Here is a 24889-nt window from a genome sequence, read left to right on the forward strand (position 1 = left end):
ACTGGAATGGGATATAAAAAAGAAGGTCGCCCCTCTTAAAGGCCACTATTTAGTGTGTACTGTAGTACCTTCAGATGGGATTCTACTATTGTTTTCTCTAATGCTTTTAATTTTTATTTTCTTTATAAAATCCTTTTGGGCAAATCTGACTGCTGTGCTTTAGAATCCTACCATCCAACCCACTTTCAAATATTTGAATATGGCAATCTTATTGCATGTTCTCTAGACTGAAGGCACCCAACTCCTTCAACCTTTCTCCCACAGGACTTGGCCTCCAGGTTCCTCACGATCTTCATTTTATTTATTTATTTATTTATTTATTTATTTATTTATTTATACCCCGCCTATCTGGCTGAGTTTCCCCAGCCACTCTGGGCGGTTCCCAATCAAGTGTTAAAAACAGCACAGTGTTAGATATTAAAAACTTCCCTGAATAGGGCTACCCTCATTGTCCTTCTCTTGACACATTCTAGTTTTAACAATACCCGTCTTCTGAAACAGGTGCTCAGAACTGGCCATAGGCTTGTGAATTTTCTGAAGGCACTTCAAGTATTGTTTTATTCTTGGATAAGCCATTTCCTTTTCTCTTTTGTGTATATGACGATCCTTTAAAGCAAACCACCGTGAACTCAGTACCCCTAGAAAATGGGACTTAGGAAATACTTCTCTTCAGAAGTATCAGCCTGCAGGCATTGTCTCAACAAGTTGAAGCAGGAGTACATGTTTCTCAAATCAACATGCAGTCCATGGCCATTCAGACCTAGCACCAAGGTAACACTGGAGTGATACTACTATGTATTGTATCTTGTATGGTACGTAAAACAAAGTACCCAAGCATAATCAACCCACAAGCATGATGGGTTCTAGTTTACCATTGAGTAACTTCCTACCACTATAGTAGCTATAGACTGCTTTCACTGGAAGAATCTAAAAGAGCACGGAGAAGGAAAATCTTTTTTTTTTTAAAGTTTATCATAGTAATCATTCTTAGATTGGATGGGAGGTATGCATTTATGACTCCAGATAGTCTATATTGCTAGAAGGACTAATAGATTGAAAACCTTTTTATACAGCAAATTGTTCATACATTTTCTCCATTAAGTCTAGCCAGAATCTCTATCCCTTACTGCATACACACGGCTTTTTGCAAGCTAGAAGTTTTACTGGATTCCTCTACTCTAGTTTAAGCTTCACTTACGTACCTTTCTATTCAGGCTCTTTGCCGTTATTGTTTGTTGATGAGTTTTTCAGCTGTACTGTCAGGTCAGAGGAAATGGAAATATATAGCGGGATGTTTTCCATATGCTGAAGATGTAGTAACTGATATTACTTCAAAATTACAGTACAGTTAACTGTACTGAACCATTGCCTACTTCTGCTCATATATAATATTTTCATTATTTTAGTGTTCACGTTTAATTTTAGATATGGAGTAATTGCTATATGGAGTAATTGTTTTTTATCCCCTAGTTTCTATTAATTGTGACACATATTTATCATGAACCCCAAGTTCCAAAGAAATCAGTAGGAAGTAGCATAACTAGGTTTGACCAAACTGCGGGAGGCAGTGGAGGACAGAGGTGCCTGGCGTTCTCTGGTCCATGGGGTCACGAAGAGTCGGACATGACTAAACGACTAAACAAAGCATAACTAGGCACAGAATCACAATTTCTACCATTTGTGATATCTGCCATTCCTTTAAATTGTTCTGCATAAACAATTTATTAATACTTGTGATGGTACAATAATGATGGTTCACTTCAACATGCTTCTTTAGGAGTTGTTCCTCCCCACATGTCAAAATTCCAAATGTGCTCACTAGCCCAGAAAATTTTGCAACCACTGCAGGTAATATATTCTCTGTGTGGGGCAGCCTTCATTGCAAGTTGCGACCCATCTTCTGAGGCCAAGTGAGATCTAACCTGAAACTACTGCAAGTGTTAGTCTTAACCTTCAAGTCCTGTGTTAGGTACAATGCAGATACTTTCCCACGGAAGTCAGTAAATATAATCTTCAAAAGGTTTAGGAATGAGTCATTTTTATTTAGGCCAGTGCTTGCAGAATCTATTGTAGTTTAATCTGTATTTCTAATATTTTTAGGCTTTTGTATTGTGATACGTTTATTGAATATGGCCATTTGTTTCACTGCACTATAAGCATCCTTTCCTCCCAAAAGAAATGGAAGATAAACACATTTAAAGTACATAAATAATACTGAAAGCTGGAGAGACTGCTGTTGACAGTGGGTGCAGGGAACATAGCAGTCTGCCAAGAGCTTGGTCTACTCAGTCTTATTTTGTGCTGCTTAAGATATGGGCATTTATTAAGCCTTAATGTTATGATTTTCCTTCACTTAATTTTTTTTTCTTTGGAAAATTTGAATCATATCAAATGGCTGGGGAAAATAATATACGCCAAATGAGCAGATACAAGAAATCATAATGCAAGGCTGCTTTTGATTTGAAACTACAAAGTAGACAGCAATGTGAAGAAAACTGAGGTCACTGTGGAAGCATGAACCCAAACTTTCAGAAAGACTTTGAAGCAAATATAGTGGTAGGATGTCATCAAAAACTAAATAAATAGCCAGTGAATCCAAGAAGAATGAAATCTCATATCCCAGACATTACTTATTATTTATGCCTACTTTCAAAGACAACTATGGGCTAATTGAGGGCTGCTTCCACCCAGCAGGTGCTGCAGTTTTTCTGTGATATAGACATTTATATATATTTACAAGTCCTCAACATGGTATTTGTTCAGTTCCATGGTTTTCCAGTTTGAACAACTAGATTAGACAAATCTTATGTTGACGTTGATCTAGGTCAGGGGTCAGCAAACTTTTTCAGGAGGCGGCCGGTCCACTGTCCCTCAGTGGGGGACTGGACTAAATATTTTTTTTATAAAAAATGAACAAATTCCTATGCCCCACAAATAACCCAGAGATGCATTTTAAATAAAAGGACACATTATACTCATGTAAAAACACACTGATTCCCAGACCATCTGCAGGCCGGATGGAGAAGGCGACTGGGCCACATCCGGCCCCCAGGCGATCTAGGTGTTGCAAGCCTTGAACAGAAAATAATAGAACCTGATTGATCAGACCAAAAGCCCATTGAGTTGAGCGGTCTCACAGTGGCCAACCAGATGCTGATGTAAAACAAGACATGAGGGGAATAGCACTCTCCTGCTCATGAACCCAAGCAACTATTATTCAGAGGCATACAGTTTTAAGTCTTGCTTTGGAAAAGCATAAATGGAAAAGCAGAGCAACTGGCAATGTTGCTGAGTTCTTTTGTAAATTACAAATCAAGTAGTAAACTGGATCTTATTTCCTTCCTAAAACAGTGCAGGGGGGGGTATAGCCTAAGAGAAAGAAATAGACAAAGGAGGGTATGGAAGCTGTGTGCAACATATCTTTGCAATTTAAAACCAGTAACTACATAGATTGAAGTATTGCAGCATTCTGGCACAGCTTCTGTCACTTTGGTTGGTATGATACTCCTCCACTTCCTTGGAGTGTAGGACTCCTTGTGAGATGGGACACTGTTTCCTGCAAAGCTTCCAGTGTTGGGAAGTCTAGTAAAATATGGGATGTCTGCCATCTCTCATTAAGATGCAGTTTGGATAATGTAACTTCGTGAGGATATTTATTGTTCACAAATGCTTCCCCCCAAAAAATAAACCATCAAGACAGAGCCCATATCCAAACTTGAAGAGAAATGCTAGAAGAATATAGAATTTCTGTGTGTTTATAATATTTCTGAAGTGCATTGAGTTTCAGCCTTTTGCATTAACAGAGTATGTAATGATATTTTATGACAGGAGAACTAAACATGAGTTCAAAACCAATCTCCTTTTCAGCCTCTGAGCAAGGCACGTACTAGGCTGAATTTCGAAGACTTTTATTCCAGTTGCCTTAAGTAGAAGGAAAGCTAAGAATCTGCGGGTAGTTGTTTTTCTAACTTGCAACCTTCCTTTATATAGAATTTCCTAATTAAATATCTTGGATGTCATTGACATTTGGATCAGAAAATTCCCATTTCCTTTGGCTTTGAAACAGTTTTATTTTTCCCTGCTTAAAGGAAAAATTTAATGTTGCATTTTATGAGTTTATATTAAGAATGTTTGGCCTTCAGTTTAATTAAATTAAATAACCTTCCAGGCAGTGGTCTTGATTTCATTTTGCAGTGCAAACAGAAACAATTTATTTATACCTGCTCATTATTCTTCTCTTTATTACCATCTATTGTTGTTTCTTCCAATTTGTAGATTAATCAAATCTTGGAACAGCTGCACTGCAGTTCAAGTTCTAATTAGGATCAAGATTTAGAAAGAATAATACTTTAAAGGCAAACTCTTTAAAGGACTCTTATTGAGGAAGGTTTAATCTGTTTGCAATCAATACCCAACTCAAATAATTCTGCAGTTAAATTCTAGAAATTGGTATATCATGAAAACAATGATATACTTGTTACAGAAGAATGGAGGTCTGCCAGAAGAATGAAAGTCTGCCACTAAATAAGTGTATGAGAGGACAACTTGGAAATCTAATGCAGAACCATCTCCTTGTAAAAATAGTCTTGGCCAAGGATACCAATCAAATCTACCCCAGTGGAGCAGGATGTCTGTGTCTTTCAGATTCAAAGGGCAAGATAAAATTTTCAAGATGAGAGAAGTCTCTTAGGGATGGCAAAGTGGTGACCTCCATAGGTTGCTGGGCTGTACCTCCCATCTTCCCAGCTGACAGGATCAGTAGTCAGGGAAGATGGGAGTTGCAGCCCAACAACATCTGAAGCCACACTGGCTATGTCTGCTCTAAGGTCCTCTATGATGGGCAGTGTCCAGACAGCCTCTCAGACCCTGGTCAGCAATTAATATTAATAAGGAACCATATTTTCCTTTGAAAGTAAACTCCAGGGATGCAGGGTCTCAACGTCTTCAATCTCATGTTGATTCAAGAAATGTTATTGAGGCCTACCAGATATTGTGGAAACCACTCCCCTGAGGAATTGCAGCCCCATTCCCCACAGGCACTAGTGACCTCTTGCAGCCTTCCAAGATATTTGCAGAGCTTCCACTTGTCATTTCAGAACATTAAAAGACTGACAAACCTTCCTCTACCTCAGCAGCCTTTGGTAGGAAGGAGTGTTTGCAGAAAGTAGTGTCCTTGTAGGATGCAGATCTATGAAAGCCCACCCTTCGGATAGCACTGCACTGATAAATCCCTAGGTGGAAATTTCCTTATCATATATTTCTGGTCTGTGTGGATTAGCTTAGGCCATTTCTCTGCTGAGATATAATATTGTCTATGCTAGCATTGCATTTGAGCAGGAGGTGTCTGCCTTTTCTAGAGAAGTCCCTAAAGGGTGGAGGCAGTGACTTCTCTGGAACTGGAAATAAGAGGCAAACTTGTAGCTGAAGATGAGGGAGGGGAGTTGCTGTAAAACGGTTAAAAGCAAGAGCTAATATTACTTAACCGCACCACAGGAAGCCTATGCTCCTTTCCAGAACACACAGTCTTGTGATCATCATTTGGAAGGTGATGCTTGATATGGCAAGCTTTGTATTAATATATTACTTGTAGCTTTGAAGTGAAATTGGAAATTGGCAAGACAAAAAAAGTTAAATAGTGTCATAGTGCTGTGTTATTATCTGCCAGTCCTCCTTTCTGGAAACATCTTGAGGACACAATTAAAAACAATTAAAAATTAAAGACTTATGCCCAGGGCACCTCTTTCCCCGCCCCCCAATGTCCAACTCTCATCCCATGATCAATTGATATCAGAAGTCATGAGCCAACAGAAATTGCACCACCTGTTCAGTTCTTAGCATAGGGTTGCTGACAGAGCTGCCTCCATTCTATTGCTAGATCTGGATTAAAATTGGACTAACATGGTATTTCTCATCTGAGAAAACCTGGGGAGTGACTCAGGGGATGCAGAGTGTGAAAACTGTCTCTCCCGCTTTTGTCAGCAGGGACTTCAAAGGATCCCTTTTTGTCTTCAGAAGAACAACTCAGGATCTAATACATTTATAAATACAACACATAAAAAGGTTTATGTCTTCATTTGTCAAGATATTGGCTTGTATTCATATGGCATTCTGAAAAACATCAGCAACTCCTAATTATGTAACCATCTGAACAATTCTGTAGCTAATTTAGTGTAGTTTAACATACTAAAGTCTGAAACAATTGAAATTGGCTATATTAAACTATATTATTTGGGCTCCAAAATAAACTTTCCATTCCATATGACCCAGTTCTAGCAATAACATAATTGTGTCTGCTCCTAGTTCTTCTCTGAAGGCTGAGCTGGGTGATTTAACACTGCAGTGAGGGGGAGAGTGTACATGGGCTTGGTGCTTCCAACTGTGTCATGCAACACCCTATTCCAGGAAACGCCACCCTCTATTGTTTCCAAACCCTTGTGCACATTACCTAATTTAATTGAAAAATTGTGGTGTCGACCGGAATAACGTCTTCACGAAGGAAGGGAGCAATTTAAATTTGTAGATTCAAAAATGTGTACTTGGGGAAAATATACATATATTTATAATAAGGGATTTACAAAATGGGGATTACCGTTATTAACCACAATATGCTGATGACATCAAGCTCTGTATTTCATATCTGATTAGCCTGGAGCAGCTGTCTTGGCCCTGAATCAGTGCCTGGAGGCTGTGGTCAGGTGGATGAGCCCTGTTCAGCTGTGTACGTTTGCCACTTTTGGAACAGGTACATAGTGACTCAGAACTCCCACCAAGTCCATCCTTTTTGTAGGATAAGCAGGTGGCAGTGCTAACCTGCAGTGCTTTCCTTCAATTGTGAACTGGCATGCCTTTGTTCCAAGTCAATACACAATCCTGGCATAGTTCCCTGTGTCTCTGCAACCTGCAGGGATGGCTACTCCAATTCGCTCTACATGGGATTGCCTTGGAAGACTTTCAGAAGCTGCAGTTAATACAGCCTGACATAGACAGGCACAAGTCCTGTGCCAACTTCCCCATGAGGGGAACTCAATTCAAGGCACAGGTATTGATCCTTACAGCTCTTCATGACTCAGATGTGAATATAGCTCAGAATGACATTTCTCCCACCATGTGACTAACTGCCGGCTGAGATTATCACCATCAAGGACTCTGCTCCACATTCCTTTCCTTGAGCAGATTTGGAAAAATGTGGTGCAAATGTGTGTGTTTTTTAAAAAAACTAAATAGGTTTGAAAACTCATGTAGCTAAGAAAATGACATGTGAGTCTGGAAGTTCCTAGCTCAAATCTCTCCTCAGCCATAAGCTTGCCAGGTAACCTTATAGCAAGTCACTATGTATCCCTCTCGTCCATTTTGCCATACACTATGGAAGGTAACACAATACCTGACCTACTTTACAGAGCTTTTATAAGGATTATTCATGTAGCTAAGCCAGTTTTGAGCATTTGAGATGCAGTCTAGAATTCTAAATACTGTGTATAATACAAGTTTTTTTGCTTTAAAAAAATTGGGGGGGGGGTTGTACACAGAACATGGGCATCTGGGGGAATTTTTAAAATATTTAAACATATGTCCAGGATTTTGGCTTGGACGGTCTGAGGCAGTCCCTCCTGCTGCTGTCCCCCTTTCTCCCCCTCCCCCCGGCTGCATGCTGGTGACTGGCTCGCCTCCTGAAGCCCCCGCTGGCTCAACCACCGGATCGAGAGCAGCTGCCTCAGCTACCTCTCCTTTGCCCTTCTTTCCTTTTTTCCCTCTTCCCCCCTCAAACTCCCACCCTGCCCCAGCCCGCTCACCACCTTCCTCAGCTCAGTTTGCTCGGTGGCATGGCCCGATGCTGAGCAGCTGCTGCCTTCCCCCAGCTCTTCCTTGGCATCCTGCTCGGGAGGCTGCTTCTCCGCAGCAGCAGCTGCCACCGAGGGGGAGTGTGTGGTGCCCCAGTCGCTGCCTTTGCTTCTGCACCACAGTGCACTGCATGCACCTCACGCTGGAAACTTTGAGGGTGATCGCCCCAAAAAAGATCAACAACTTGCCGCCGCCAATCATCCAGATTTTCACTTCTATTTTAGGATTTCATTTTCTTATTTTTGGGTTCAAAAAAATAAGGGGAGTCTTATACATAGTTTGTTTTTTAAAAAAGCATACAGGCACCTTCTGATTTGCTTGGGGGCTGTATTCTGGGTCATTGTGTAAATAAACCCGTTATATCCTCTTCCAGGTCTGAAAACAACCTGTGCATGCATGGTTGCATGGTCTTTGAGTGCACGCAAAACGGTGGTTTCCTGCAATCTGATTCCCATGCACCATTTTAATTGCTTGTGCTGGAATTCAATGATATTGAACAGGAAGTAGGCAGACTGCATTGCAATCACTGGTACTCAAAATGGGTGCAGCTTTTTCAGTGCAGAAAATATTGACCATCCAATTGTACAATTCTGAGTCTATGAGATGCCATAAGTAACTTGCATTATCAAATTCTGTTCACATTGTTTCCCTTTTTGACATGCTGCCTTCTAGACTGTTCAGCGTTGTAGCCACCTGTTGTTGTTGTTGTTGTTTAGTCGTGTCCGACTCTTCATGACCCAATGGACCAGAGCACGCCAGGCACTTCTGTCTTCCACTGTCTCCCGCAGTTTGGTCAAACTGGTAGCCTCAAGAACACTGTCCAACCATCTAGCCACCTAGTGTAGTTTTATAGAAAGCTGGAGCATAAAATCATCATCTTCATAACTTTTTACTTTTTTAAAATGTCCATAATGAAGTTGTAGAACTAACTGCATTCTAGAGGATATCTCAGTATGTAATTTGAGGTGAAACAATTTGTAAAGGAAAATGAATTTCAAAAGGTAGGATTTTACCACATAGGAGACTATTTCAATACTGGCTGGTAGTTTTTTCACCTGTAAACTTGGAAATAAGTGTTATGATCAGAAAGCTATGATCTCATCCAAGATGATGGAAATCAAAAGCTTGGCAAATTAAGTCACACATCATTCATTCATTGAGATCACAGAGAGAGAGAGATTATAAGGAAAGTACAGCTTTAATTCTCCATAAACATGTCTAAACAAGACTTTAAAGAATATTAAAAACTGCAGGGTGACCCACACCCAACAAAACATCTGCCAGAGCAAAGGAATATATGAAAACTAGAATAAATGGCATGGTCTCGTCACTAACAAACCTCTTTTATGAGGTCTGTTTTTATAAATCAGTTGCTGTTAAGTAGTGTTGTTGGGATACAGTTGTACATACGGTGTGGTATTCAACTATGTAAAATAGAATTATTTAAATTGAAGATTGTAATAATGGTAGTTTGTGGGGGGTTTTTTCATCCTTTTCATTACTTTGATGGGCTAGATTTTAAAATGTTTAGTTTGAGATGAAACTTCTCAACTCTGAATTTCCTAACAAAGGATTCCACCCCCTTTTTTGTATGAAAAAAATCTCAAATAGGGGGTGGAAATTGGATTGGCAGAGCAGAGTTAATCCTTCCCCCCTCAAAAAAAAAAGCTTCTATTTTTATATTATATGCATGTAGTACACCAGGCTGACTTCCATCAATTGAAATCACAATGTAAAATTCTATTGGTGAGATAAACATCACACAATAACCCCAAATTAAAACTTTAACAACAGTAATATCAAACTTAAAAGAGCAGGCACATCAGATAAAACACCGTTCTCCACAAACTCAGCCTGACAAATTAAAAGCCTTGAGGAATTGAAAAAGTCTGAGAGTTGAAGATGGAGCTCTCTGAATCTCACAGGGCAAGATGTTCCATAAAACTGGTGCAGCTGCTAAGGAAGGCCTTATTTCTTGTCCCAATCAACCTTACTGGGCAAGCAGGCTGGTGTGGGACGAGGAAGTAGTTCAGCAAATTGACTACCCCAATTTACAAAATGGTTTATTGAAATAACCCAGGATTACACCATGGCTGGGGAATTTGCATGGGATCAATTCCAATCTGTTACCTCCGAGGATGTGGACAGGCTGCTTGGACGAGTGAAACCGACCACCTGTCTCCTTGATCCTTGCCCATCCTGCCTAATAAAAGCGAGCCGGGAAGGGCTGAGCGATGGGCTCCGCGGGGTGGTGAATGCTTCTCTCTGTGAGGGAGCCTTCCCAGACCCGCTGAAAGAGGTGGTTATTAAACCACTTCTTTAAAAATAAATAAATCTTTAGACCCGGCCAATATGGCCAACTATCGCCCAGTCTCAAATCTTCCATTCTTGGGCAAGGTGATTGAGCAGGTGGTTGCTGAACAACTCCAAGCACGCCTGGAGGATGCGGACCATTTGGAACCATTTGGACTGAAACTGCCTTGGTCACGCTGGTTGTTGATCTCCAGCGAACTAGGGACAAAGGTGAAAGCTGGTTCCTAGTTCTGCTGGATCTCTCAGCGGCCTATGATACCATCGATCATAAGATCTTTCTGGACTGTCTAGAGGAGCTGGGAGCTGGTGGCACTGTTATAAAGTGGTTCTGCTCCTTCCTCCTGGGCTGTGTTCAGAAAGTGGTGGTGGGGGATGAGTGATCGCTGGGCTCTCACTTGTGGGGTGCCTCAGGGTTCCGTCCTCTGCCCCATGCTTTTTAACATATACATGAAACCGCTGGGAGAGATAATCAGGGGGTTTGGGCTGGGTGTTCATCAGTATGCAGATGATACCCAGCTCTACTTCTCTTTTAAATCAGAACCAGTGAAGGCGGTGAATGTCCTAAGTGTCTGGAGGTGATTAGAGGATGGATGGCGGCTAACAGATTGAGGTTGAATCCTGACAAGACAGAAGTACTGTTTCTGAGGGACAGGAGGCGGGCAGGTGTAGATGACTCCCTGGTCCTGAATGGGGCAACTGTACCCATGAAGGAGCAGATGCACAGCCTGGGAGTCATTTTGGACTCACAGCTGTCCATTGGACTCACAGCACGTCAATTCTGTGTCCAAGGCAGCTGTCTACCAGCTCCATTTGGTACGCAGGCTGAGACCCTACCTGCCCATGGACTCTCTTGCCAGAGTGGTGCATGCTCTGGTTATCTTCCACTTGGACTACTGCAATGCGCTCTGTGTGGGGCTACCTTTGAAGGTGATCTGGAAAGTGCAGCTAATCCAGAGTGTGGCAGCTAGACTGGTGACTGGGAGTGGCCGCCGAGACCATATAACACTGGTCCTGAAAGACCTACATTGGCTCCTGGAGTACTGTGTCCAGTTTTGGGCACCACAGTTCAAGAAAGACACTGACAAACTGGAACGTGTCCAGAGGAGGGCAACCAAAATGGTCAAAGGCCTGGAAACGATGCCTTATGAGGAACGGCTAAGGGAGCTGGGCATATTTAGCCTGGAGAAGAGGAGGTTAAGGGGTGATATGATAGCCATGTTCCAATGTATAAAAGGATGTCACATAGAGGAGGGAGAAAGGATGTTTTCTGCTGCTTCAGAGAAGCGGACACGGAGCAATGGTTCCAAACTACAAGAAAGAAGATTCCACCTAAACATTAGGAAGAACTTCCTGACAGTAAGAGCTGTTCGACAGTGGAATTTGCTGCCACGGAGTGTGGTGGAGTCTCCTTCTTTGGAGGTCTTTAAGCAGAGGCTTGACAACCATATGTCAGGAGTGCTCTGATGGTGTTTCCTGCTTGGCAGGGGGTTGGACTTGATGGCCCTTGTGGTCTCTTCCAACTCTATGATTCTATGATTCTATGTTTCTGAGCACAATTCAAAGTGTTGGTGTTGACCTTTAAAGCACTAAACGGCCTCGGCCCAGTATACTCAAAAAAGCATCTCCCCGATCGTTCTGCCCAGACACTGAGGTCCAGTGCCAAGGGCCTTCTGGCGGTTCCCTCACTGCAAGAAGTGAAGTTACAGGGAACCAGGCAGAAGGCATTCTCAGTAGTGGCAACCAATCTTTGCAAATACTGTATTTGGATTTACTGCTTGAACAACTTGCTCACCCTGATCCTACCCAACTTCTTTTACCTGAGAAAGCAAATAGTGCAGCCAGAGTGTTCAGAGAGGTCCCAATATAGCCCATGTAGTTCATTGTCTACCTTTTTGTTACAGCAAAAAAATTGTTACCCCTAATACTCAGCCCTTATTTTCAACTTTCAACGGGAAAATGGAGAACAATGTTTTTTATCCACAGTACAGCAAAAAGTTACCTTTTCCCATCTGAAGGAAACATTATTTACGGAGTTCCCTTGCTGCGTAACTTCCTTCCGTAGACTACTCAGCAAGTGCCCTGGTTACATTGGCACAGAACTGACCAAAGGAAAGGCCCTGAAAACAAAACTCCCATCTTCTGACGATAGAATAATTGTGCTGAACTTGTTCTGTAATTACTGCCAAAGCAACAGTTACTAAATCCGTCTGAAATATAAAAAGGTAGAAAACCGTGAGAGATGAGATAAGGCTTGTGCTTTGATTGGCTAGGAAAGTTTCTGTTCACACTTGTCTGGTACTACTTACAGAGCTTTCTCTCTTTATAGCCAAAAGCATTTTGTCATGTTGATACTGGCAGTGCAACCGCTCTGATTTTAAAACTGTATGAAAGAACTTCTTTTATCATTTCTAATATGTAGCTTCAGGCCAAAACAGACACAGCAATATTAAAGCACTATGTTCAGAAGTAAATTCCCCCCTACACAGCCTTTGGGAATATGACTTCAATAACGAACTCTGAAGCCGTCCTTTATCATAATGACAACTGTTGATTTTCCTGTAATTGTTCAGCTGAGCTCCCACTGCTTGTCACCTAATTAGCCATCTGGCCATCCGTCCTTCCAGGATTTTTGTTTAAAATTGTTCGCTGGTTAACACCCAAAATATCAGGAAGATGTTCCCTAATATCTCTTGATGTTCTTGGACAAGCCAAGGACAAGCCTTTATAACTGCACCTGCAAGCTGTTAGGAAGTCTTAGTGGGGGAAAATTAGAATAAACCAAACAACAGCCTCAGATTATTGAGGTTTTAAAACCATGCACCTAACATTGACTTTGGAATAAATGCAGTCATGGTAAACAGATCTTACAGATGCAGATGTTAGTGCATAGGGATTCTCATTGCAAAACTGATTATTTTGCTTTTCTTCCAAAGGCTTAATTTTTAAAAAATACTTTATTGTTGTGTTTTGTGAAGATAGATGCCTCTTGCAAGAATATTTATATAGTCTTGAGATTTGCTAATTTGGAACAACCATTAATTTCTGTGAGATGAATTCAAAATCCATGTTAAAATAAATGGAGGTTGTACAGCTTCAGCAGTTGATGACTGTATCCTAAAAATATATTTCAACTAGCTACGATGCCAAAGACAAAATTAAATGTCTCTTTAAATCTCTGGTTAAAAGTAAAATGTTGCCACTGTGGAATCTCAGGAGACCAGTTTGTGTACTCTCTAACGGCTGGCAAGTACAGCTAAACTTTCTTCATCCTCATGCTATTAATACTATGTATTCTTTTTTACCTCTAAACTTCAATTGCTCGCACCAAATACAGCTTCCGTTTCTTAGCACTTTCAGTAGTTTGTAGGAGTCTCTAATTGTTAGAGGTTTCCTTCTGAGGAAGGCAGCCCATTGTAGGATTGTAGGATGGATGTATTTTAGGGAGGTGCCTCTCGTATTTAGGTTGTGGTGTGGGACGCGGGTGGCGCTGTGGTCTAAACCACTGAGCCTCTTGGGCTTGCCGATCAGAAGGTTGGTAGTTCGGATCCCTGCGATGGGGTGAGCTCCCGTTGTTCGGTCCCAGCTCCTGCCCACCTAGCAGTTCTAAAGCACATCAAGTGCAAGTAGATAAATAGGTACCGCTCTGGCGGGAAGGTAAACGGCTTTTCCGTGCGCTGCTCTGGTTTGCCAGAAGCAGCTTAGTCATGCTGCCACATGACCCGGAAGCTGTCTGCGGACAAATGCCGGCTCCCTCGGCCTATAGAGCGAGATGAGCACGCAACCCGAGAGTTGTCTGCGACTGGACCTAATGGTCAGGGGTACTTTTACCTTTACCTTTAACCTCTTAGGGTTGCTTTCCTTTCAGAGAAGGAGAGGAATTTGTTTAATATTTTTTTTGGATGAACTCTAATTGTTTTGTGTTTGGGGCATATATGGAGCCAATTGTCAGTTTAGTTTGGCCATCTAGTACCCCTTTAGGAAAAAATGAATCTGCCTTTTTTGTCTTTTAGCACTGTTGTGGCTTCAAAATTTAGGTCTCTACTGAGAAGGTCCACCTTTGAAAAAAGATTACAACACCAGGTTTCCAAGCCCATACCAATTAAAATGGGACTAATCATACACAACAACATACTCCAGAGTTAAGTAACTTCATCTGTGCCCAATAACAAAGCAAATTAACATTTAAACAGGGAATCCCAAGAGGGCAGGTATCCCAGACAGAGTGGCCCAGACAGGTTTCAGAATCAGGAAACTGAAAATAAGCAATCTCCGTTAAAGCTGCCTGCTTTGCAAGCTTGCCTGTTTCTAAACAGTTTAGGTGATGTAAAATTGAAGCCAGAGATGTCAACTAGCCAAAATGGTAGTGAATGATTATGTTGACATTTGGGGGGGGAAATGGAAAGGAGGGTTATTGGGTAGAAGTGAAGACCAGATCTTAATTTGAACAAGGCAGAACTTGCTATAAAAACCTTTACAAAGCAAGCGCAACAAAATTGTTTATGGATCTCACAGCACAATACCTGGGTTTACTCAGTGGGATTTAATACCAAGAGAAACACTGCAAGTACATTCTGTATAGGTTTGCCTGCCACAAAATCTGATGTTTTCTTGTCCCCAGGCAAAAAATATTTTGATTTGTCTAGCATAGCCAATGGTCAAGGATGATGGAAGTCGTAGCTTAAAAATTAACGGGGGGGGGGGCACTGTGTTGGCTACCCCTGGTCTAAGTCTTTACAGCAGGCCTTTGCCTAAGCTGGAGTTGACTGATGACTTAGATTAATTCTGTTGGTTTCTCTTGCTCTGCATTTTGTTGACCTTTGTTGCATTTTATATTGGTTTTATGATACTTGTTAGCTACCATAAGTTTTTGTAAACTAAAACAGAATATACACATTTTGAATTTATTTCTGTGTTTCTTGTTATTATAGTTGTGTGTGTGTGTGTGTGTGTGTGTGTGTGTGTTTAGATCCACTTTTTAAAGTGGTGTTTTCCATTTCATAAAATTCCTAAAAACAGTGTCTTTAAAAATTGGTTAATTTTGAAACTGTTTACTTGGCTTGTTTTGTAAATGGTTAACTGGCCTGGATAAATGAATTCTGCACTTTTAGTTCTTCCTAAGCAAGAGATGAAAATGATAAAAAACCATTTAACTAAATAGTTGTGTGTAGCTGAAATGGGGTTAGAATCAGATGCGCATATATGGAGTTGAACAGCAGAGTATATCTTTTTAATGGACAGTGTAGCAAGAACTGGCCAATTTACACAAAACAAGATCTATATTTAGGGAAGTGAGTTAAATGGTGCCAAAGTAAAGAAAGAGATGATCAGAGCTGTTCTTGTAGCCTGTTTACTTTGGACTGAGGAATTTGCCAGCCCAAGGCCTTGTATTATAGCTGTACAGTACAATCTTGTCTCCCTATATTTAAATCCAACACATTCACAATTTCTTTCTGAAAAAGCTCATGACATGGAGCAAAACAAAACAAAATAACAATAATGATAATTTACAGTTCTCCTACAGACATGCACTAGAGGGGAAAAACAGAAGATAAGAACCTTCTCCTCCCCCCCCCCCCAACATACACCCCTATCTTCCCCTTCCCCCCAGCTGGGCATCTTTGGACCACTTCACTGCCTCATTCACTTCTTAGTTGTTGGGCTTTAAAATCCCCCTCTAGCAACCCCAGTTAGGGTAAAGGGCTTAGGAGTTATTGGCCCTGGTAGCCTTCATGATGAGCAAGGATTTATTCCTTATTAACCCAGTCCAGAACATTTTCAACTCCTAATTCAACTGACACGAATAATGCAAGCTTTCCCATTCTACTGGGCAGTTATAGAGGTTTTTCCAGTTGAGAAGGAACAGCTAATAAATCCTGCCCTTAAGATCTATGTGTCAAAGAATATTGCACAAATGCTTTACGGTGCTGAAATTTGGGAAAGTAGTGTCAAATCTGAACTAGAAGTTCTAGAGAATTAATTTATGGGGGGTTTCCTCCTGGGACTCAGTCAGCTCATCTTAGTGCTCAGTTGGATATCCCCTCAATAGCAGCCAGAATTGATCTAGCTTATCTTGGATACTGGCATGGACTAAATGCCTTTGAGGGACCATATTCTCACCTAGTTCTGCTAGTTGGAGCAACTAGGGATAGGAGATTGGGCACAAAAGTGCCAAGATAAACCTAGGGCTTATATTCTCCAAATATCAATATTTATCCTTTAGTAGGTATGAATTTAGAAATTGGGTCTTGAATCATGGTGCCAACCAAGACAGCATCCATTATCGCTGGCTGTTCATCTATTTGGTACCCTCAAATTAAGGACAACCACTCAAGGCCTCACTACTTTGAGACACAGACTTAGGAAGTGAACAATTATTCATCATCATCGTCAATAATAATTCACAGGTTTCTGCACACTGGGTTGATATTTGCACTGAGCCACCCACCAGTACTCCCAAGAGCTTTCCTGCTCAGTTACTTTCACTTCAGACCCCATTAGTGGATTGAATTGGTTGGTAGAAGCAGCAGCCACCATGTGGCGTCTTCTTGGCTCCAAGCTTCAGAGGACGGCAGGAGGTTTTTCTTCCAGGTGGCACAGCTCTTTAGACAGCAGCTTCAAATTGCAGCACAACAGACAGGTTTCCCTTGTCTGTCTTCTTTGGTTGGAGCTGAAGAGTGGGCTGGAGATGATCCCTGACTGCTTTAGAGTTCTGGTCTTCAGCTGGTCTTCAGCAGTGGCTCAAACCCTGATCAAAGGTGGGTTGCAAAAGGAGCACTACCACCATGCAAATACTATATATGGTAAATATAAATATACCAAATACTATATATGGTAAATTTTACCAAATTGGAGATTTGGCAAAATCTCCAAACACATGTTTGGATGAAAAGAGGGTTCTGGGTCTGAAGAGGCTGATGATATCTGCTTTAGGAGTGGCAGTGAGGAGGAACCTGCGGGCCTCCAGCCATTGTTGGGCTTCAGAGTTGTGCAACAGGGAGCCATGTCCTTAAGCATTAAATGGTGGTTGTAGTACGTAAAAAAAATATAGAAAGTTGTTTTAAAAACCTTAGTTATTCAAAATGGCAATTATGCAGCATTATTAAAAGGTGAATGTTGTGCTGTTAGCCTTCCAGTGAGTAGCACTATGCATAAACCACAGCCATGTCTTCTAATGTGCACTCATATAAATCACATTGTCTTCATTATCTTCTGTTGCCTGACTTTTGGGGGGTTGTGTTCAGATAAATAAACTAATAATTTCAACTCTTGGTCAAGAGATATATTTAACAGTTATAAGAGCACATTTTTCTGAACATTAGGTTCCTTATTTTTGTAACAGTTTGGAGTAAATATAAGAAAGAATTGAGGACATTTATGAAAGAAGGGGCCAGGAATCTTACTTGTACTATATATCTGCTGGCTGTATTAAGATGCTTTATGGAGAGAATTCATTTTGCAGCTTTGCGGCACAGTCTCATTTTGGGAATGCGCTAAAGATATTTGCAGCCCTCGATTCATATTACAAAAAGTAGCTTCTCACACCATCACTCACACTGGGATTAGTGTGCTCTTTCTCTAGTCCCTGTTGATCCCATAAAATGAATGTAATTGCATTTGTATAATAGCTTAAAAAGATCAAAGTAGGTCCCATAAGGGGAGACAGTGTTGAGAGCCAAAACAAGCTGTTTGGCTTGTAAGCAATTGGAAGCCTTTAAGGTACTGACTCACATCTGCAGCATACTCTGCAATTCTGACTGCTCTATAGCATATGTTATAGCACATGTTGCTGAAGAAGTCATTTCTGCTTCGGTGAGTTGAAGAGAGGAAACGTCAAATTCTTTAGATACCAACGCCTTTATCTCCTCCTCGCAGATCTTTAGAATTGTACTGTGCATTAGTTTGTCTTGAAATCACAATAACCAGCACTGGACACCTCCCTTGTTTTAGGATGAGTTTTCTTTTGTGGGAAAATATTTTGCAACATTTACAGTTTTCTCATAAATACATCTAAATATTACTTGACACTCAAGGAAATCTTTAAGCTTTGTTCACTTCTCTCTAAAGGAAAACATTTCAGGTTTAATTCAATTTTAAAATGTTGGATAGATTAGAATTATGCAGATATTGCTTATGGAGAGCACAATATAGTTCATCATCAACAGACATGTAGCATTTCATATACAAAAGGAAGGTATGAAATCTTTAATATGTCATTCATTCTTTTCTTTTTTAAAAAAAAATTTATACTGTTCAGGAGTGGACTTCTATCTAGCAGGAATGTTTTCTGCTTGAATAAGCATCAGTTGAATCATCTTGCTAGCAAATGTGTCTTGAACATAGAATTAGCATTGATACTGTTAAGTGAACAGTGGAGAGCCGTAAAGGCAGCCTTTATTACATAAATAAGAGTGTCATGACTGAGTATACAGTGATACCTCGGGTTAAGAACTTAACTCGTTCCGGAGGTCTGTTCTTAACCTGAAACTGTTCTTAACCTGAAGCACCACTTTAGCTAATGGGGCCTCCTGCTGCTGCTGCACCACCACTGCACGATTTCTGTTCTCATCCTGAAGCAAAGTTCTTAACCCGAGGTACTATTTCTGGGTTAGCGGAGTCTGTAACCTGCAGCGTATGTAACCTGAAGCGTATGTAACCCGAGGTACCACTGTATATGTATAAATGAGACAAATCATTTATACTCCTGAGGGATAGCTCAGACGGTAGAACATGAGACTCTTAATTTCAGGGTTGTGGTTTCGAGCTCGACATGGAGTGAAAGAATCCTGTATTGCAAGTGGTTGAACTAGATGATCCTCATGGTCCCTTCCGTTCTATGATTTTATGTGCAAAGTGCACATAGCAACATGCTGTAAGTGACAGATGCACTTCAATAAAAGAAAAGTTGATTTTGTGTTGTAGTTGTTAAATTAAAAAGATTGTAATCAATAGAGAAAGTGGTGGGAGAATAAAGATACAATTGGATATATGTAATTGGCATCCAGGTAATAATTAAAACCCAGCAGATGATGGCCTGGTTTGCACATAACGCTAAGCCAAACCAAGGCTAAATATGAATGCGCAAGCAAGCACAGTAAAATGGGATTAACACTAAGCCACACCACGACTTCACTCAGAAGCAGCAGCAGGAGGACTGGTGAGCAGAGAAGCACCTGCTGCTCTTACTGTGAGCATAGGTGCCAACTCCTAGGGGCTGAGGCACTTTGGGACCCCCAATGTTTTTTGAGGTGGCTGCCCCCCACTGTTCCCAGGGCAGAAGAGGGCATGGTCCTGCTTTGGTGACTGACATCTCACCACCACTGGCTGGGGCAACTTCCTCGTCCTTTCCTTGCATGGCAGTGGGAGGGGGGACGATGGGGGCCGCCACGTTCGATTCCTCCCCCGGCTCCTTATGATGCTGCGCATGTGGGGTCAGGATGTCATGTTGGGGCCCCACAATCTTTTTCAGTAGTTGGCGCCTCTGACTGTGAGTATTCACATACTTATGCGTTCACACTTTCCCATGGTTTGGCTTAGCATTCCATATTCACCAAAGTATTGCTGGCGTCCTTCTGCCTCGAGAGACAGTGGAGTATGGCTCAGTTGGGAAGGTGAAGTCAAACTGCTCCGCCAGCTCCCCACAGGGTATTTTGAATGTGGAGAAACAAGGTCTGCATATTTAGCTGCAAAAATTCCAAATGAAAGAATCTTTAAAAATAAGGGGAAAGAAGGAGGATACGAAATAAAGGGAACAAATGTTGAATTTGGAGTGAGGACATTTGTAAACTTGGGAGTAAACTGATGCAGTGGAAGATGTACAGAAGCTTACCAAGTTGAGGAAAGGCACAATCATCTTGTTAGCTGCTGTGCTGTTAAAAACCTGTAGCCTTTTTTCCCCCCAAATATTTGAGGGGGAAAAAACCTGCAGCCTTTTCACGAAGTCTGTTCTGACATTGCCTTTAATATGAATGCTACTCTAGGCAATTAGTTCACCTGGTAACAACGTAACACACCCTTTCTCTTTATTATTTCATTCCTTATTTATATATTCAGTGTAGTCATTTTTACCCATACAGCCTGGACAGTGAGCGGCCTTGAGCTGGCTGTGGTTGGAGATGCAGAATTCTGTCGACCTTGGAATTCTGTCGACCTGTTGGAAATTCTCTGCCCGGTCAGAGGTATGTGCCTATCTGTTCAGGCACCGGCTGAATTCCTTAGACCTCCCTCCGGCGACTCCCGGCAGGATAAAACATACTCGAGGTCCGTTCCGGCGATTTTCCTCAGGCTGTGAGGAAAACACACCAACTGCTTCTCCTCCTCCCTGCTCCCTGCATGTCCCCAGGGAGGGGAATCAGACACAGACAGTAAACGTATCTACATGTCTTTATTTGTGTCTTTAGCAGTCATACAGTAAACATGTCTGCTCTCTTCAACAAACAGAGAGAAACTCCACCCATGCACTTCCAGCACAGGTCATATGACAAACCCACTGAGCTAACATCCGGTGCTCAGTACAGAATGGACTGCCCCTTTGTGTCCATGGCAACAGTCACAAACTTCCTGTTTGGCTTTCCAGCCACAAGCAGCAGACTTGGCTGCTATAGCCTTTGCTTGCTGCCGCATTGCTGCTTTAGAATAACATACTCCCCCTAAAGTATCAATGCGTGCTGCGAGCAAAGCGTCATCCAGAGAAGAAAACAAACAGTTGTTATACTTATAACATTCCCCTGTTGTTTCAGTTCCACCCTTGGAACTACCCGCCACTGGTTTTACCAATGTACCTCTCTGGCTGTGTGACTTCCAAGGAATGAGTGCTTCTGCATTACCTTGGTTAACAACTCTCTGTTGTGCCTTTGTCTCTGACTCAGACACAGCTTCAATTTGACCTTGGTCGTTTACAACAGCAACAACTAAGTTAGCAAACTCTTGTGAATACCTCTTGGGTGGTACACCCTTCGTTGCTCTCTCAGACCTACGTAAGAGGTGCTGCTCTTCTTTGATTTCTGGTTCAGTCTCTGGACTCTCTGGAGAACCAGTACTAAGCTTAATCAGTGGTTCATCCTCCTCTTCTGAGGGTCTAGTCATTGTGTGAGATTTCCTCTCAATGACTGTGACAACTGAGCTGTCTGAGCTATCGCTGTCATCATCAGTACTACTGAACTCAATGAGATCAAACTCATCATCATCATCATCATCAGAATCATTATCACCTGTGGGAAATGTTTGAACAATCACTCTCTCCTGTTCAGGAGCACTCTCTAGAAATTTTGTGAGAATCACCTGACCAGATTCAGACAAAATTACTCTGTAGAGACCCTTTTCATAACCCACAAAAATGCCTCTGGCATTCTTTACTCCACCTGGAGCTTCTGTTCTCACATGAGACCCAAAAACCTTGAAATGGGCAACAGAAGGTTTTCTGTGGAACAGTTTCTCAAAAGGAGAACATCCCAACTCTTTTGAAAACTTTCTCAACCACGTGTAACAATATGACATTAGCGACTCAGCCCAGTACTCATGTGGCAGATGTGAACTTAGCAATTGCGCATGCATTCCCTTTTGCAATTCTTTGTTCACCCTAACACAAACACATTTGTTCCAAGCTTCTTCGGAACTAGCAGTTTTGTGTCTTATCCCTTTCTTCTTCAGGAACCTTTGGAACTCCTGTAAAAGAAAAATTGGCTTCTCATCTGTGCAAAGACAATCTATGTCAGCATCATGCATATTTTTAACCTTGTCACAAAACTCTTTAAACCTTTCTAAGGCTTCTTTCGGTCTCTCCAAAAGATAAAGCCAGACAAAACCTGTGAAAGAATCAACACATATTAGGTAATACTTTGCATTGCCTCTAGATGGTGCTAAAGGACCAATCACATCAGCATACACCCGCTGAAATGCCTTGTCGACCCTCGAGGTGACCTGCTTGGTGTTCTTCTTGGCTACACCTGTAAAAGAAATCATGTTAGAATCACAAGAATTACATTTCATGTAATCACTTTGATCAAAAGTCAGCAAATACAGTCCATCTTTCTCTTTGGCAGAAAGATACAACTCTCCATCTTTGTAGATCTCACAGTTCTCATCATCGTAGGACAGTTTTAGTCCCTTCTTGGCAATCTGCGAAACGCTGAGCAGATTATACTTCAACTCTGGAACCAAATAAACATTGTTTATAGTCAAGTTCAGACTTTTAAGATACACAGTCCCAACTCCGGTCGCTTCCAGCTTTTGACCGTTGGCTAGTTGCACCGCGAAGCTTTGCTTCTCAAACGTAGAAAATAGTCCTCTGTGTCCTGTCATGTGAACTGTGGCTCCAGTATCTAGGACAAAGAAGTTTCCCACCTCTGGTGTGGCTTTTAGCGACATCAAAACTTTTGCAGTCTTTGCCTTTGGCTTGGTGTGACCTTTGTCTGACGCCTCAGACTTTGCGGAGCTCACCTTAGCTCCTCTGTTCTTACGTGGCTTCTTGCAGTACCGCTGAAGATGCCCAATCTGGTCACAATTGTAGCATCGGACAACGTTTAAAGCTACAGCGTCTCCTCCAGTAGCAACAGCAGTGGGGGCGTTAGAACTCCGTTCTTTGCTCCCCCTGTCCTTCACTTCCAGGGCGGCAAGTCTGTCATGTTCATTAAGAACCACGGCAAAGACCCTCTCCGAAGTGAGATCCGCTGCTGGGAGAGACCCCAGCTGACTGGCAACCGTTTTGTAAGTCCGATTCAGACTGTTGATCACCATGAAGCAAAACACTTTCTCCTGCAGACGGAAATTGCGTTCCACCATCTGTTGACGCAGAAATTTCATTTCCGTCAGGTGCGCTTGAACATCTCCATCAGGCGCAAGCCTCAGGTTGGTCAGCTTCTCAAAATACAGCAACGCTGAAGAACCTGCATCTCTCTGATGTGTCCTTCTCAGCGTGTCCCAAACATCTTTCGCGTGCAGTAAATCTTGTATGTGGATCAGCTGCGAATCTGACACGCACAGAATTATAGCAGTTCTGGCCTTCACATCCTGTGACTCCCAAGCACGCGTTGGTGCTGCTGGAATGGGGTTCTCAATCACCCCAAACAGTCTCTGATTCTGCAGCAGGGCCTTCATCTTAATAGACCAAGATGCATAATTGTCACTAGTCAAAAGGTCTGGAGTAGGCAGGCCTCCCCCCCTCTTGGCATCCATTTTGAGTCCTTGCATTGACTCTCAGACACAAGCCTCTAAAATCCAATAGCTGGCTTGTTTACACTCTGTGCACCTGGCAGCTCTAACACTGGCCGCGTTGGAATGTTTCTTCCAAGAGTTCCTTTGGAAGGGCCTAGTCATAACAAAACCTTGTTTTTGCCTCTCCGAGGCAAAAGCCTGACTTATCCAGCCCTCTCGTGAAACTGGCCTTCGTTGCTAAGCAACAACATTCCTTTTCCTTGGACAGGAAACCACAGGAATGTTTGGAATGCAGAGCTATTGTCTATCGGAGCTGTTTTTCCCAAACGTTTCTCCCTCGAAGCAGAGAATGAATCAATCTGCATTCACACTTCTAAGCCCGAAAATTTCATACCTGGGCTCCGTTGCTTGACTTGCAGATTCTTCTGGTCAGCGTCTGGCTGCAGAGAATCAGCCTTCTCACCTCAGGCTTCCATGGAGGCCACTTCTTGATGCAGAGGTCGATGAAAACCAGCAACCGGCGTCTGCTACCATTGTTGGAAATTCTCTGCCCGGTCAGAGGTATGTGCCTATCTGTTCAGGCACCGGCTGAATTCCTTAGACCTCCCTCCGGCGACTCCCGGCAGGATAAAACATACGCGAGGTCCGTTCCGGCGATTTTCCTCAGGCTGTGAGGAAAACACACCAACTGCTTCTCCTCCTCCCTGCTCCCTGCATGTCCCCAGGGAGGGGAATCAGACACAGACAGTAAACGTATCTACATGTCTTTATTTGTGTCTTTAGCAGTCATACAGTAAACATGTCTGCTCTCTTCAACAAACAGAGAGAAACTCCACCCATGCACTTCCAGCACAGGTCATATGACAAACCCACTGAGCTAACATCCGGTGCTCAGTACAGAATGGACTGCCCCTTTGTGTCCATGGCAACAGTCACAAACTTCCTGTTTGGCTTTCCAGCCACAAGCAGCAGACTTGGCTGCTATAGCCTTTGCTTGCTGCCGCATTGCTGCTTTAGAATAACATACCAGACCCTGCAATGCACTCCTTATCCTCTTACTTCAGAAGTTCCTATACACAAAGTTTTAGGAACATGTAATGCATGAAGAGAAGAAAATGCTTATTATAGACTTATTCTATTTTAATAAGTAATTTTGTAATATACACATGCCCTCAACCTTACATTTAATTCTTTGTACTGAATTGCTAAAGTTTTCTTACTCTTGATATATGTTTTTCCACTTCTGCTTTAGTTAGTAATTGTTTTCAGGCGGCTTTGTTGCAGGAAGCAGGTGAAATGCCTTCATTGTTCCACAGAAAAACATTTGCTTCACCTAGAATTGTTTTTAGCTGTGAATGAATAGGAAAAGAAAGGGTAAAGCCCTGTTTTTATCTCCTTCCTGTTGTACAAGATAATTTCACACATATGGGGGTAGTAGATACATAGTCCTGCATGGGCTTAATATGAACCTGAAATTTTAACTCCCAAGTTAATATTTAAAAGCCAGTACATAACTGGAACATTCATGTATTCTGCTCAGGTGTGTACTTTTCTTACAGACTAGCCTCAATTTGACATTCAGCTTATG

The 24889-nt window shown here is 42.0% G+C and overlaps 1 protein-coding gene and 1 long non-coding RNA gene across 4 annotated transcripts in view; one reads left to right on the forward strand and one right to left on the reverse strand.

Moving 5' to 3' along the window:
• Window positions 1-24889, forward strand: part of ATG7 (autophagy related 7) — a 104870-nt gene that overhangs the window by 75605 nt on the left and 4376 nt on the right. The gene's annotated exons all lie outside the window — the stretch shown is intronic.
• Window positions 1-24889, reverse strand: part of LOC309364305 — a 52767-nt gene that overhangs the window by 27172 nt on the left and 706 nt on the right. The window contains exons 2-3 of one of the 3 annotated variants that reach the window (XR_014165810.1): window positions 24522-24650; window positions 24327-24371 (exon numbers count right to left, since the gene is read on the reverse strand). This is a non-coding gene — a long non-coding RNA (uncharacterized lncRNA). Of the gene's footprint in view, window positions 1-24326; window positions 24372-24417; window positions 24651-24889 lie in introns of those variants that run through there. The other 2 variants (XR_014165809.1, XR_014165811.1) reach the window with 2 other exon arrangements.

The sequence above is a fragment of the Podarcis melisellensis genome (genome assembly GCF_964234715.1).
Source record: "Podarcis melisellensis genome assembly, chromosome: 2".
NCBI classification, from domain to species: Eukaryota; Metazoa; Chordata; class Lepidosauria; order Squamata; family Lacertidae; genus Podarcis; species Podarcis melisellensis.